The 14,548-nt window shown below is 35.7% G+C and overlaps 2 pseudogenes across 2 annotated transcripts in view; both read left to right on the top strand.

Annotated features, from left to right (window-relative positions):
- Positions 1 to 8,578, top strand: part of LOC306638476 (olfactory receptor 4C15-like) — a 112,731-nt pseudogene extending 104,153 nt beyond the window's left edge. The window contains exon 2 of the transcript in view: positions 8,118 to 8,578. The product of the transcript in view is annotated as an olfactory receptor 4C15-like (transcript). The remainder of the gene's footprint in view (positions 1 to 8,117) is intronic.
- Positions 1 to 14,548, top strand: part of LOC306639775 (olfactory receptor 4C6-like) — a 288,641-nt pseudogene that overhangs the window by 146,510 nt on the left and 127,583 nt on the right. The gene's annotated exons all lie outside the window — the stretch shown is intronic.

The following is a 14,548-nucleotide window of genomic DNA, read 5'->3' as shown; positions in this document are numbered from 1 at the left end:
GGTCTAAGTGACACTTTGGAAACAAAGGATGAAATTGAACTTCAGGGTTTCCCTATTCTGTCACCAGGAACTTAAATTTGAGAAACAATTGTCTGCTTGTTATGAAGGTGTTCCCTGATGCTGTATATATAAACAATGGAAAATTCCAAGGGACATGCAAGTCTTGAGTGAGGATGGAGAAGAGAGTCATCTCAGGAAGATGCTCTTGCAGAGGCAGAGAATTGGCATGAGTTTATGGTCAGGGAGAATGGAAAGAGGTCCTAGAGACAGTTCTTGAAGAGACCAGACATTGGAGGCAGAAATGTCATGCTGGTCACTGATTTAATGACTTCAGAGAATCTTTTCCTGTGTTGAGGGAATTGGAGCCTACTAGTAGGACCCATTTTCAATAGTTCATTAGTAGGTTTCAGCTCCAAAGCTTCTTGCCAGAAACTGTTGGCTGCTAGAAGTTATCACTGGAGAATTGAAAAACAACAGTACCTGTTAGTGTAGAAATGGTTTTGGCAGCAAATATTCTGAATAATTAAAGCATTTCAACAGCCTTGGAGACCAAGGGACCATGTTGGAAGGAGCCATTGACCACAGCTTGCCATTCACCTCAGGGAATGCTCTTTTCCCTTACCAGCTTCTCTGGCCAGCAGTCAAAGCTGGTTTCAAGGGATCTGTAAATTGGACCAATCTAAGGAATGTATCATTGTCATCACCTACAAATAGTTTATATATCTAGGAAATTACACCCTAGAGAACCACTTGGCACATAGCTGCAAGTTTTTGAATATCAGCAAGTTCATCATTTAGGTTTTTAAATTGTGAAACAGTATGAAGACAAATCTTTGATTAGACAACCACTTTGAATATTTACTTTAAGTTGTTTCTTATAGACAAATGTATCTGCATATAGTCTTCTATTAGAAGGTAGGAGGTAAGACTCAATGTTCTGAAAATTCATCTATTTTATTTTTCAATTGCATAACAAACCAGTAAAACAATAAAGACAGTACATCTCATTATCATTTTCCAAATGGGAGATCTAATTCTATTTGGCTAGACTTTTTATTTTTTTCCATTAAATTATACTTTTTTATTTTATTGTAAACAATAACAAATAAGTGAAGTAAAGATGTTAAAATAGTCTGGAAATGGCTGATTTCTACAGACATTTTAAAGTTAGCATTGTTTCTTCTGATGGTTTGTTGCTCTGCTCCCTCTTGGGGTTCCACATTTGATCAGCTCTTTCTGCTCGTCTGGTCTGTCCTCTCAGAAGCTCTATTAATGGGGGAGAAAAAATGACTTTCTTGACTTTTCTCAATAACAAACTAAGTATTGAGTTTGCTTCTCCTTTGATACTGGATTTATAGTCCTGGGAAAATGTTTTCTGATTGAGTCATAGGAGTCATATTCCCATCCATGGGAGATAATAGGACCCAAACCTACGTACTGAATATGAAGAAGTTGTGGTTTCTTAGAGAAAAATCAGTTTTCATCCATCGAAGAAGAAACCGGACTTCTATTAGGTGTAAACCACCAGGGTTCATTGAATAAATTTTAGCAATTTGTCTTTAGCCATCTCTGTGAAGCAGACTGATTGCATCTACAAAAGTGTTCCAATATTTGAATTCATTATCCTTGTTGATTCTGCCTTTCAACTGTACATCATGAAAAATATCACACTCCATTATAGAAACAACCTAATACCTTCAATATCCCATTTTATATTTTCCAGTTCTGTTCCTTTTGCTTCTAAATCAACTATCTGAATGAAATTTCTAGAGGAACATTTGTAGGTGTCCCCAAAACCTGCACTTACTTCATGTGCTGTTTTTAAGATTAGTACTTCTGCAGTTTGGAAAGAATCAGAAGAGTTTATTTCATTTACCTTTAAGGAAATAGTTTTTCTGAAGGAATAATTATACATTATCATCAAATATGTTTTAATTTGGTTTATTTGTTTTATTGGTTCTTTCACTTACTAAACAATTGATTATTAATTTCCTACTCTAGGTTATAGTTTATAAATGCATACTATGGTTAATTTGGTGGTGTGAGCAATATGCATTTATACTTTGCAGAATTTCTTAAGAATTTAAGGAATAAAATAAGAATTCTTTCCTTGTTTCCAGCCGTTACACAACACTGTCCTGTTTTAAAGTTCTCTAGGTCTTGATCAACTTCAATCAGGACTTGCATGTGTGTTTCAGACAGTAGAACTTATGTGGTGTTATGCAGAAAATTAATTTACTCCCTCCTGGGAGTCTATTTCTCCAGGTTCCATGAGGATACATGTTCATGATCTTATCATGACTCTTTCATTGTGACTCCTAAGTTCCTTCAAGGATTCTTTAAAATGTATGCTTCTTTGAGCCACTTTATTTAATTTATGATTTAAAATATTATTTACAAAGAATGGTTTCCAAATCAGTTTTCTCAGTACTGACTTTAAATTCATACTTTTAAAAATATTGAACTGTCTACTAAACATTTATGCTCATGTATCCCATGCTAGCTGAGTTTCAATTTGACCTCACAGCCTTACTGTTAATTCTAAGCACCACAACCCAAGATACCAGTATTCAGCCATTGGAAAGAGCCTCATCATCATCATGGACCTCTAGAACTCTCTGGTTTTGAATTCATCCTAGTAGAAGCAAAATGTGTGGTAAGAGGTAAAAATACAGATTGAGACACTCAATAGCAGAGCACTCAGTACTGAAGGTACTAAACACGTGATCTGAGAGAGCTGCTGATCTTATGTGAATTTTAGTTGCTCTTGTAAGAAATGCTATTGTTTACACCTACTTCAGGGTAATTATACTTATATAAATTTATAGTTAAATTAAAAGATGTAATTTTCATTATAAACACTATTTTGTAATCATATTTGTTGAAGTAAAATTATCTCAATTAGATTTATTCCTTAAGTTTTTTTTATCTTTACTGACATGAGTTAGAGAAACAAATTAAATGAATTTTTTTTAAATATGAGTTTCAGTACTAACTTGGTGTATATATATTAATCCTCAGACCACATGTTAGGTATATGCCTAAGAATCGTTTGAAAGATGAGTTTGTAGCCTATGGAATAGAGCCTCTGGTTTGAGGGTACCACACTGCTTTCTTTGAGTGACACTTTGCTAATATGCTACAAGTGCATCACAGGCTCTAGAACAGTTCCCCTGAGACAGGCAGTGGTAACTTAGGACACTGGAGGGAGCAGACCCATTTCTTGGTGAGTAGATTTCTCTTTTACCAGTCGCACTGCTTTTTCTTCTTCCTGTTCTCTATCACCCTCTGTTCCACACACATTCATTATTATTCTTTCCCTGGTGCCTTTGATTACTGAGGCACCTCCACACCCTTCTTTCCATCTGGTTCTGGGGTATGAGGAGGCTTGACTTGCTTTTCTTACAAGCTAAATGGGCAAACCTAAATTTAACTTTTGATAGCATCCAAGATGTTTTTCATTATAAAAATAAGGGAAACTTTAGAGACTTTAAGGAATAATACTTTTTTAAGATGTAATATATTACATTTTTTGTGCTAATAATTCCCTCTGGAATTAGAAATAACTTTTTTTTCTTCTTTTAGTATTCTATGGAAAGGCTACTTTCGAAAGGGGGCAGATGATGCTAATTCAGAACTCCTCTAATTGGTAAGTGACACATTATTTCTGCTTTTTGAGTTGAGAGAGTTATTACTACAGGGTAATTTAATATATTTGCATATTTCTAGTAACACTATCATTCCCACACCCTTTGGAAAACATAGAGGTTAAAAAATAAATAACCCAAGTTTTTAAGATTTAATGATAATGAAGAAAATAAACTTAATGAAAAAAGCATTTGGATAAAAACTATCCTTTGAACGCAACAGATACTTTGTAGGCATCAGGTAGATAAAAGCCATCAATTTTGTGTTGAAAGAGAAGGATATATTCCATGTGCTAAAATTTATCATAACTTTCTGAGATGGCAGAGCATAGAAAAGTATCCAAATGCTTTTCATGTGAGGCAGCTAGGCAAGATAACCCCTCAGTAAGTGCTCAATAAGGCACCAGAATATTGGAAGAGATTATGCCTGATAAACAAACAAAAGGTTAGCAGACAGTAGTGACCTGGTCAAGATTCTGGAGGATGTAATTTTTTTCATCTTCAACTGATAGTTATAAAATGCTGTATTTCACAACAAGAAAATATTACTCCTTGACTTCTTCTTAAATGACCTCATGAGAACCTAATTTGTAATTGGTTTACATCTAAGATTTAGTTTGAGAGGCTGAATAACTACTCAGAGAACAATCAGAGCAAACACGAATATGAGATTAAATATAATACACACTATATAAAAAGAATATAAAAATATGACTTTAGTATATTATACAATGCAACATATAATAGCATAATACTTCATGGAAACATAAATATATGTTGAGAGTGAAATAAAACATGCCATATATGTAATATGGGTGATCCTGAAAATACTTTGGGTAACTTTTCCCTTTTCCTCATTGTTTGTCCCTCCCCAGCTTGTTTTTGTCACTTTATCTACCCTGCCTCCTCCATAATGTTCCTGTTCTCTCTCTGGTAAGACTTTGAAAGAGGAACAATTGAACATTAATTTCATGACAGTTAAGGCAACCAGATTTACAAAGTGTAAGCAATGGCATTGAGATTTTGATGGCCTCTGCTCCTCAGCTGGGCATCTCTTGACCAGACAGCAGGGATCATGGGACTGAGTTACAGAATGAGGAGCTCGAGGAGGGTAGATTATGTCGCTCCCTCATTTTGGCTTGGAAGGATCAAATAGTGTTTCCATCCTCATCCGTCTTTTCTTGATTGCTTTGTTTCAGCTCCAGTCCATTAATTACCTCCAACAACAACACACTGTTGACTTGTTTGGACCAGTGTATCCATGCTAAAGTTGGCCAGTCTTATTTGTTGAACTGAGGTAAGCACAGCAGTTACTAGAAGAATATTATGTCACTGGTACTGTTTTCTCTCCAGAAGTTTGTGACCCATTTTGTGTTTGTTTTGAGAATCTGATAGAAGGTATTACCACTCTCTTATGGGGGTGGGGAGGACATAGTGTCATATTCATAGACACCCAGAAAACTGCTCCTCAGTAGCACAAGGATGTGAAAAATGTCACATTGCTCCTTGCGTCTCTTAAGGTTTATGGGTCCATAATATATAACAACAAATTCTTAGGATGAATGCTCATTCAATGGGTGTCAGAGTCCCTGCGCCATTCATAAAGGGTGGTACTGTGCAGACCACAATTTTTACTTAGGTTGTGGGGATGATTCTACATGTTATTTGATGCCTTTTAAAAATATTTGAATCATATTTGTTTTTTTCTACCACACATAATGGTTAGAAAGCCACAGAAAATTAATGACATGAATCTGTTTTGCAATCAGAAGAGTATTAAAATAATCAGATACATATTATATTTTAAAAAGTAAGACTGTTCAACTTAGAAAATGCACCTACAAACTTAATGGACACTTACATATGTAAGACATTGGATAAGATATTGGGTTTGATACAGTGGAAAAACTATCCTGAGAACAGTTATATTTCCAATATATTCATTCCAGGAAGGAGAGTACAAAATGCATATACATAATGTGTGTAAGAAAAAAGAGAAAAGAAAAAGATATGAATAAAAGCCATAAGGAGTAGAAATAATGTACTTTATCATTTGGCAATCATTGAAGGAAGCTTTTATACAGTTGAATCTTAAAGATCCAAGATGATTGAAATAGCTAGAAATAGAGCTCCAGAAATAAAGATGGCTATTGGTTATTGATTTATTGGTTATTGATTTAACTATTGAGTAAATATGTGATAAAGGTCTGCAACCTTTACCAATTAATTAAATCATATGTATTCATTATCCTTAATTAATCTTAAAAATCCATGTCTAACTGTACAACACAAACAAGCTTGTTCTCGCAATTTATAGTCTAAAGGGATTGGTAAGAAATAAATCAAAAGTTACATGCTCAAAGGAGTGGTTAAAACCAAGGACTATTGGAGGTTCAAAGTCTTTCACATTTTCATGCTCTCAAGGCCTACTGCATTTTCAAGTACGAACATTTCATGATGGAAACCTCTTTCAAACAAGTGAAGGAAAGAATTAGCTTCTTGTGATGATTAACACATCACCAGAGTGATCAACTCAGATTCTTTATAGTTTAGGATCCTTTCCAAAGATTGCAGAGTCAATCAAATCTTTGATTTGATTTTGGACATTTTAAGTGTATTGAGAAGAAGAAAATTCACCAAGATATGGGAAAAATTTACCTAAAGGTAGTTTTGTGTCTCTTCTCTCTATCATACCCCCATCCTCTGGACAATTCACAACCCTCAACACAACATATGGACAGTATAGATGGGGATAGGGAGAACATAATGGACCAAATATGTCTTCCATACTGCATTTAAGTAACTTGGACTTCAGTTTATGATTTTACTTCCCTATATCAGTCTGCTAAGTCCATTTGACAAGAAGGTTCTAGAGAAGAGGTTTTGCTCTTGAAAATGAAATCCATGATAATATTATCACTCACATTAAAATAACTTTAGAAGTGCCATTTCAAAATTGAATAATCATTGTGCAGAACAGAAACAAACCTAAGAAGTCAGGTAGTATCTACTATTCCTCTTCTCTAAAACAACATAACTTCCTTTTTTTGGATTTCTGGTCTGTTCCGAGAACATGGAGTTTTCAGATTGAATAATAAAAATTCTACTTGTGATCTTGGGATTACAAACATGATCTGGTCCTATGCCAGCTGCCTGATGATGTCCCTCCAAACCACTCCAGTTCTAAACATCTTTTGCTAAAAACTTCCTTGAGAACAATATGAATAATGAATAATCATTTGCTCTGATACCATTTCATTTAAACATAACCAAGAGACTCCAAATGCTCTTTATATGGTCACAGTTAGCTTTTGGCTTAATATTTGTATTATGAAACTCTGAGGTAGTCAGATATATATAAATAGTTAGTCATATGTTTGTGAAACATGCGTCCTGATATTTACTATCAAAATAATGAAGTTATTATTAAATTAATCCATACCTCTTAATTTTACATTAATTTGGCAAAAAATTGATCAGAATCATGTCAAAACTAAGCATCATTTGTGTATGAAGAAGGTTATGGGAAAGCATTACATATGTAAGAATATTTGATACTCATAATTTAATGAATTGGTTAATAAAATTGAGAAATGTGTGCTGAAGTGAGTTATTAAGAAACACAGCTGGCCATGGTAGTGCAAGCCTGTAATCCCAGAGACTCTGGAGTCTGAATCAGGAAGATGGCAAGTTTGAGGCCAGACTTAACAATTTAGACATTCAACAGTTTAACGAGACCCTGTCTCAAAATTAAAAAAAAGCACACTTAGGATCTAGCTCAGTGGAAAAGTAAGAGAAAGAAAAGAAAAAAAGAAAAAGAAAAAAAGAAAGGAAGAAAGAAAACAGAAAAGAAAACAAAAAGAAAACAAAGACAGAGGGTCCCTGATGAGAAATATAATTTTTGTTAAAACATTCTATTACATTACATAGCACATTATGAATTATTCCTTTACTTTTACAAATTAACCATCTCACACCTGCCCCTCATTCATGAAATCATGCAGCTGAACAATAGTGTGACTGAGTTTGTCCTACTTGGGTTGACAAAGGATCCATTTAGGAAGAAAATAGTATTTGTCACATTTTTGCTTTTCTATTTGGGGACTTTGCTGGGTAACTTGATCATTATCACCACCATCAAGACCAGTCGGGCACTCAGCAGTCTGATGTACTTCTTCCTTTTCCATTTATCCTTATCTGATACCTGCTTCTCTACTTCCATAGCTTCTAGAATGAGAGTGGATGCCCTTTCAAAGAAGACCACTATTTCTTTCAGTGAGGGCATGATAAAAGTCTTTACATTCCATTTCTTTGGTTGCCTGGAGATCTTCCATCCTCATCCTCATGGTCGTTAACTGCTATGTGGCCATCTGTAAGCCACTGCATTACATGACCATCATGAGCCGCCAAGTCTGTAGTGTGTTGGTGGCTGTGGTCTGGGTGGGGTCCTGTGTACATTCTTTAGCTCAGATTTTTCTTGCCTTGCATTTGCCTTTTTGTGGTCCCAATGTTATCGACCACTATTTTTGTGACTTGCAGCCATTGTTGAAGTTTGCTTGTACAGACACATATGTGACCAAGCTACTCCTGGTGTCCAACAGTGGGGCCATTTGTACAGTGAGTTTCATCATGCTAATGTTCTTCTACATCATCATCTTGCATTCTCTGAGAACCACAGTGCAGAAGGGAGAAGAAAGGCCCTCTCCACCTGCATCCCTCACATCATTGTGGTCATCTTGTTTTTTGGCCCTTGCATATTTATATACACACAACCTGCAACCACTTTCCCAGTGGATAAAATGATAGCTGTGTTTTATACCATTGTAACACCTTTGCTCAACCCTCTGATCTACACACTGAGGAATGCAGAAGTGAAAAATGCCATGAGGAAATTGTGGAACAAGAAAATGATCTACAATGACATGAGATGACTATCATTGTATTCTGTATTGACCTGGAAGAAGAAAATAGAGATTATTATCTTTTCATTGTTTGCTTAGTATGCTAAAACCTTAGCTTCTGTGGATTAGTTCCTTCTGGAAAGAAGGCAGTGTAAACACAGACACTATTAATGTTGAGTCAGTTGTATTAGAGGGAGGGGCATCTTGAGGTACAGACAGGTGTATAAGATTTATTGTTTCTGATGTTACTGATTGTTGTGTCTCCGCCTTTCTAAAATACCTAGCATCACTCATGGTTTTGGTGTGTGGGTTTTCTGCCCTCCTTTGTGTGGAGTTCTCTGATAGTGCTACCCTTCTATGTAACCGAAGCTTAGATCTAGAGCTTGATGCGTTATTACTCTTCCAAGCAGTTTCCTTCATTAGATACTTTGGTCTCGCCAGGCCTCTTCAACCTTCTTGTTCTACCTGGCTCAGTGAAAAGTACCAAATTCATATAATTGTTGAGATTTCCTATCATAAGGAATAACATCTATACTTTAGGTAGACTTTTTTCTGGTTTCAGGACATACTCTGAAATCTTATGTGTGTCTACCTAGATCCTTCTAAGACAGCGATGAAAAATGGAGAGAAAATTCATCATTCTGAAAGAGACCTTCATCTTAGGAGTGTTCTGTTCTCTTTTTTGGGGTTGTAGTCATGCAATGATTCCTTTTGTAAAATTTATTTTTGCCCCGAATTTTCTTCCTTTTAATTTTGTTGGAGTATTACTATTTCTTTTGAATTTTGATGACAATTTGTTTATAACAAATGGCAATTATGATTGTAGAACATAATAATCCAATTAAAGTAGAAATATGGACTTGGGCTAGAAATGTAGAGTGCAATGAGTTCATGGTAGCAAATTTGGAAATACTAAAGTTTAGTGTCAGATGTGGTGTCCCACAGCTGTAATCCCAGTGGCTCAGGAGGCTGAGGCAGGAGGGTCCCAAGGTCGAAGCAATCTCAGCAACTTTGAGAGGCTCTGAGAAATTTGGCAACCTCTCTCTCTAAATAAAATATAAAAAAAAAAGGAATAGGGATATAGCTCAGTGATTGAGCACCCTTAGATTTAATCCCTTTTATAAAAAAAAAAAAAAGAAAAATATTTCAACATGAGAGAAAAAATGTGATAACCCTGTAGAACAATTTTAGGTTTTGAAACAAATAGTTGTATTACCATTTATCAAATATTTGACTGAATTATCAGTACATCCCAAAACAATGGCTTTCCCAGACAAGAAGGAAATATTTAGATGAAAAAAAAGTATGTTACTGTAGCAGAGATAGATATCACCTTTTGTCATTATTCATTAACTCCTCATTCTGTAGTAGCATGGACTGTATTAATCTTTGAATTTCAGCTTATTTCATTTGCATATTTACCCATATAGAACATTAAACATATTTTTTATATGCTTTATATTAGTGATTTTCATTGCCATTTACAAATTATTAATGTTGTTTATTTAGTTACTTTGTTTTTAAAATGTTTTTAAGATTGCATTATCATTATATATAGTAGCCGGTTCCTTTTGACAAAATCATATATGCATGAAATATAATTTGCTCCACCTCAGTGTCCAGTGCTTCCTTGTTCACCTTGAGAAAATGATCGTCATTTCTGTGTTTGGGAATAGAAAACTAGATTTTTCAATGGACTATAGTGACATGTATACATCCCTGCTTTTTAGATTTTGTGAATTTCGATGTGAAATCCGTCTCTAGTTTATCATTGCACAGCATCAGAGGCAGTTTGGTTTTGCTGTTGCAGAATTTGTAACATAGTAGATTCCAATTAAGAGTTATGCCTGACAACTTATTTACTTATTTATCTAAGACAAGGAAAATATAAAAAGGGTATATGTGTGTGTGTGTGTGTATATATATATATATATATATATATCCAATTTAAGTGATTTGGATATATATATATATCCAATTTAAGTGATTTCCCAAATATGCTCCATCTAATGTGTTCTGGAATTGCATTCCACACAGAGACCACATGTCTACTACTATATCCTTTGCAAACATATTGTACTACAAACAAGTTCAGTATTTTAAAATAAAGATGCAGAAAAGACTGAATGTGCAACCTCAACAGATAATTTTATTAAAATCAGTGTTCTGATAGGGATATAATGGGAATCTGAGAATTAAAGCAGAAGCATGATTATGGGGAAGGGTAAGAACCATTAACTGGTAAGGTATCTACCATTCTCTGGATGAAAGAAGAGTAGACTCTTCTCCCAAAGGGGAAAAAAAAATAGTCTTTCCTTTCCTAGACAATGTTATTGCCCTATTGGAAGAACTTGTTATGCAGTATTTGCTCTCTTTCCAAGCTTGCTCCTATGCCCCTTATTGATTCCGAATAGCCTACCAGGAAAAGTCTCAGGAAAATCAAGCAGGAAAGTAAACCTTGCTCTAGGAGAAAGTGACACATACAAGGAAAAGTGACACATACATTGGCTAATTGTAGGAATTAGCCAATATGTCCCGGTGTGAACCAGAAGAGAGCTTTAGCAGGGGAGTGGATCTTGAAGTTGTTAACATAGGTGGACTGAATATAAGTCTAGTGATTGAAAACCTTTTTTTTACACTAAGGTACTCATTCATGACTTCAGATTGGTTGTTAACCAAGAAAAAGGGGTGTGTTGACACCCTGATCACCAATACTTCAGAATGTGACCTCATTTAGAGAGAGGATACTTACATAGGTAATCAGATTAAAAATGAGATTGTTAGGGTGAGTTCTAGTATAATAGGCTGCTGTAGTTATAAAAAGGAAAATTTGGGCATAGGGAGCTCTTTCCATCTTTCAAGGTCTTCTTTAGTGACTTTCTTTAGTGTTCTGTAGTTTTCATTGTAGACATATTTTAAGTCTTTTGATAGGCTGGTTCATAAACTTTTTGCGGCTATTGTGAATGGGATTGTTTTCCTAATTTATTTTTAAGTAGATTAATTATTGGAGTAAAAAATGCAATTGATTTTTTAATATTCATCTTGTATCCTGCTACTTTGCTATATTCATTTACGAGTTCTAGAAGCCATTTGGTAGCGTGTTTTGAGTCTTCTAAATGTAGGGTAATGTCATTAGCAAACGGATAATTTGACTTCTTCATTCTGTTTGAATCCCTTTACTTTCCTTCTCTTGCCTGGATGCTCTGGTTAGTGTTTCAAGAACTATGTTGAGTAGGTGAGGTGAAAATGGGCATCCTTGTCTTGTTCTTGTTTTCAGAGGAAATGCTTTCAGATTTTCTCCATTCAGTAAATTGTTGGCTTTGGGTTTGTCATACATATTCTTATGTTGTTCAGGTAATTTTCTTCTACCCCTAGTTTCTCTAGTGTTTTGAAAGTGAATGAGAACTGTACTTTCTCAAATATATTTTCTGTATCGATAGAGATAATTATCTGATTGTTGACCTTGACTCTATTCGTGTGTTGAATCACATTTATTGATTTTTGTATGTTGAAACAACTCTTCAACCCTGGGGTGAAATCCACTTGGTCATGGTGCACTATCTTTTCACAATAGCTAAGCTATGAAACCAACCTAACTGCCTTTCAGTAGATCAACGGATAACAAAAATATGGCATACATACATACTGGAGTATTACTCAACCCTAAAGAAGAATGAAATTATGGCATTTGCCAGTAAATGGATGGAACTGGAGACTGTCATGTTAAGTGAAATAAGCCAGTTCCCCAAAGACAAATGTGGAATGATTTATCTGATATAATGACACTAATCAAAATAAGATATGTCTGGGTGAGAATTATGAAAAAGAAAGAAAGAGAAAAAGAAGGAAAAAGAAAATTTTATTAAAATAAAGGAAATATCAATAGAGTATATTGATCATGCTTGATCATGGTGTACAATCTTCTTGTGTTTTTAATTGTTTGCTAATATTTTATCAAGGATTTTTCATCTGTTAAATATAATAAATGCTTGTGAGGATATGGGGGAAAACACTGTTTACTGTTTTGTAAATTAGTATAGCCTCTATGGAAATAAGTATGGATGTTTCTTAAAAAAATAAAAGGGGAGCTACCTTATGATCCATCTCTGTATGATTTCTTAGCACTTATCAAAGCAACATACTGTAAAAAATGCATATATATTCATCTTTACTGTGGCACAATTCTCAATAGACAATTTATGGAATCAGCATAGGTGTATCTATTAACAAATGAAGGAGAAAATTACACACACACACACAGAGTACAGTTTAATTAAGTCATAAAGAAGAATAAAATTTTGCAATTTGGAGGAAAATGGATGGAACTGGAAAACATCATAGTAACTAAAATAAGGCAGACTCAGAAAGACAAAAGTTATATTTTCTGTTTTGTTCAGCTTTTCTTCTTGCTGTGACCAAAAGAACTGATAAGAAAAATTTTAAAGGGGGATAAGTTTGTTTAAGGACTTATGGTTTCAGAAGTCCCAGTCTGTAGTGAGCTCACTCCATTCTTTGGGGCTCCAGGTGAGACAGAACATCATTGTAGAAGAGTATGGCTGAAGAAAGCATCTGGTGATGTGGCAAAGGAAGGAGTCAGAGAGGAGAGAAAGAGAGAGAGAGAGAGAGAGAGAGAGAGAGAGAGAGAGAGAGAGAGAGAGAGATGGAAAGAGAGGGCTCCCATATTCAGGGACAAAATATGTACTCCAAAGGCACATCCCCAATGACCCACCTCCTCCAGCCATACTCTACCTCTCATAGTTACTATAACGCAGTTAACTTACATCAGAAGATTAATGTACTGATTAGGTTAAGACTGTGATAATCCAATCATATCACCTCTCAAGTTTCCTGCATTTGTCACACACATGAGCTTCTGGGGGACACCTCATATTGAATATTCCCCCCTGGCACCAAAAACCTCATGACCATTTTATGATGCAAAATACATTTAGTCCATTTCCAAGAGTCCCAATAGTCTCAATAGTTCCAGTTCAGCTTGTAGGGACTCTGACCCTGATGCACTTTGCCTGACCTCTCAGGCCTTTGAGATCTTGTTGGAAATCCCCATGACCCCCTCACCCAGTGTATGGCAATCCTGAAGAACCAGCACCACATAGATGATGCCAAGGTTGGCTACCATTTCCACCAGTAGCCAAACTTCCAGGGACCTTGGCTTTAGTAACCTCCAAGAGCCTGGGTGGCTGAGCATGGTGAAAAATCTTTCTAGGTCCCTTTGTGCAAGGAGGATGCCTCACTTGTCTGGTCAAGGGAAATTTTACTTTTACTTCTTGAAGTTTGAGATGGGTGTGGTCTTGCGAATTCATAAGATTCCTCAAGCCATCTTTCTTATTGTCTTTGGGCAGTCTTTGGTTTTTCTGTGGTGGCTGTAATGTCAGTAACAACCACATATTTCTTAGTTCCATTTTACTTGCAGTTTTCTGGCCAAACTTTGAGTTTTTGAAATCTTTCTGGTTTGCTTCTGCTCCTGATTATCACTATGAATTTGGCTACAAGCTGCCAATATTATCATTCATTGCCACTGCCTGAGTACTATACTGCCTAGAAATTGTTTTCCACCTGGTTAAGAAGCCCATTACCTTTAAATTCAGCCTTAAACAGAGTCTCAGGACATGGGGGAAAATATACATGGCTTATTTGGGGGATCACGGTTTCAGAAGTATGACTCCATAGGCAGTTGACTCAGTTCCTTGGGGCTCAAAGTGAGGCAGATCATCATGGTGGAAGAGTGTGCCAGAGGAAAACAGCTGGGGATGTGGCACCAGGAAGCAGAGAGAAGTGGAGAGGCAGAGAGAGAGAGAGAGAGAGAGAGAGGGAGAGAGAGAGAGAGAGAAGAGAGAGAAAGAGAGAGATACTCCCCTCCCCAGCGGAAAAGAATATAAATAATATAACCTACAGGCATGCCCCCAATGAACATCCTCCTCCAGGCACACCCTACCAGTTATCACCCAGTTAATACCTATCAGGGGATTAATGCACTGA

The sequence above is a fragment of the Sciurus vulgaris genome (assembly GCF_902686455.1).
Source record: "Sciurus vulgaris genome assembly, chromosome: 11".
In the NCBI taxonomy this organism is placed as follows: Eukaryota; Metazoa; Chordata; class Mammalia; order Rodentia; family Sciuridae; genus Sciurus; species Sciurus vulgaris.
This window is presented reverse-complemented; position numbering and strand designations above follow the sequence as displayed.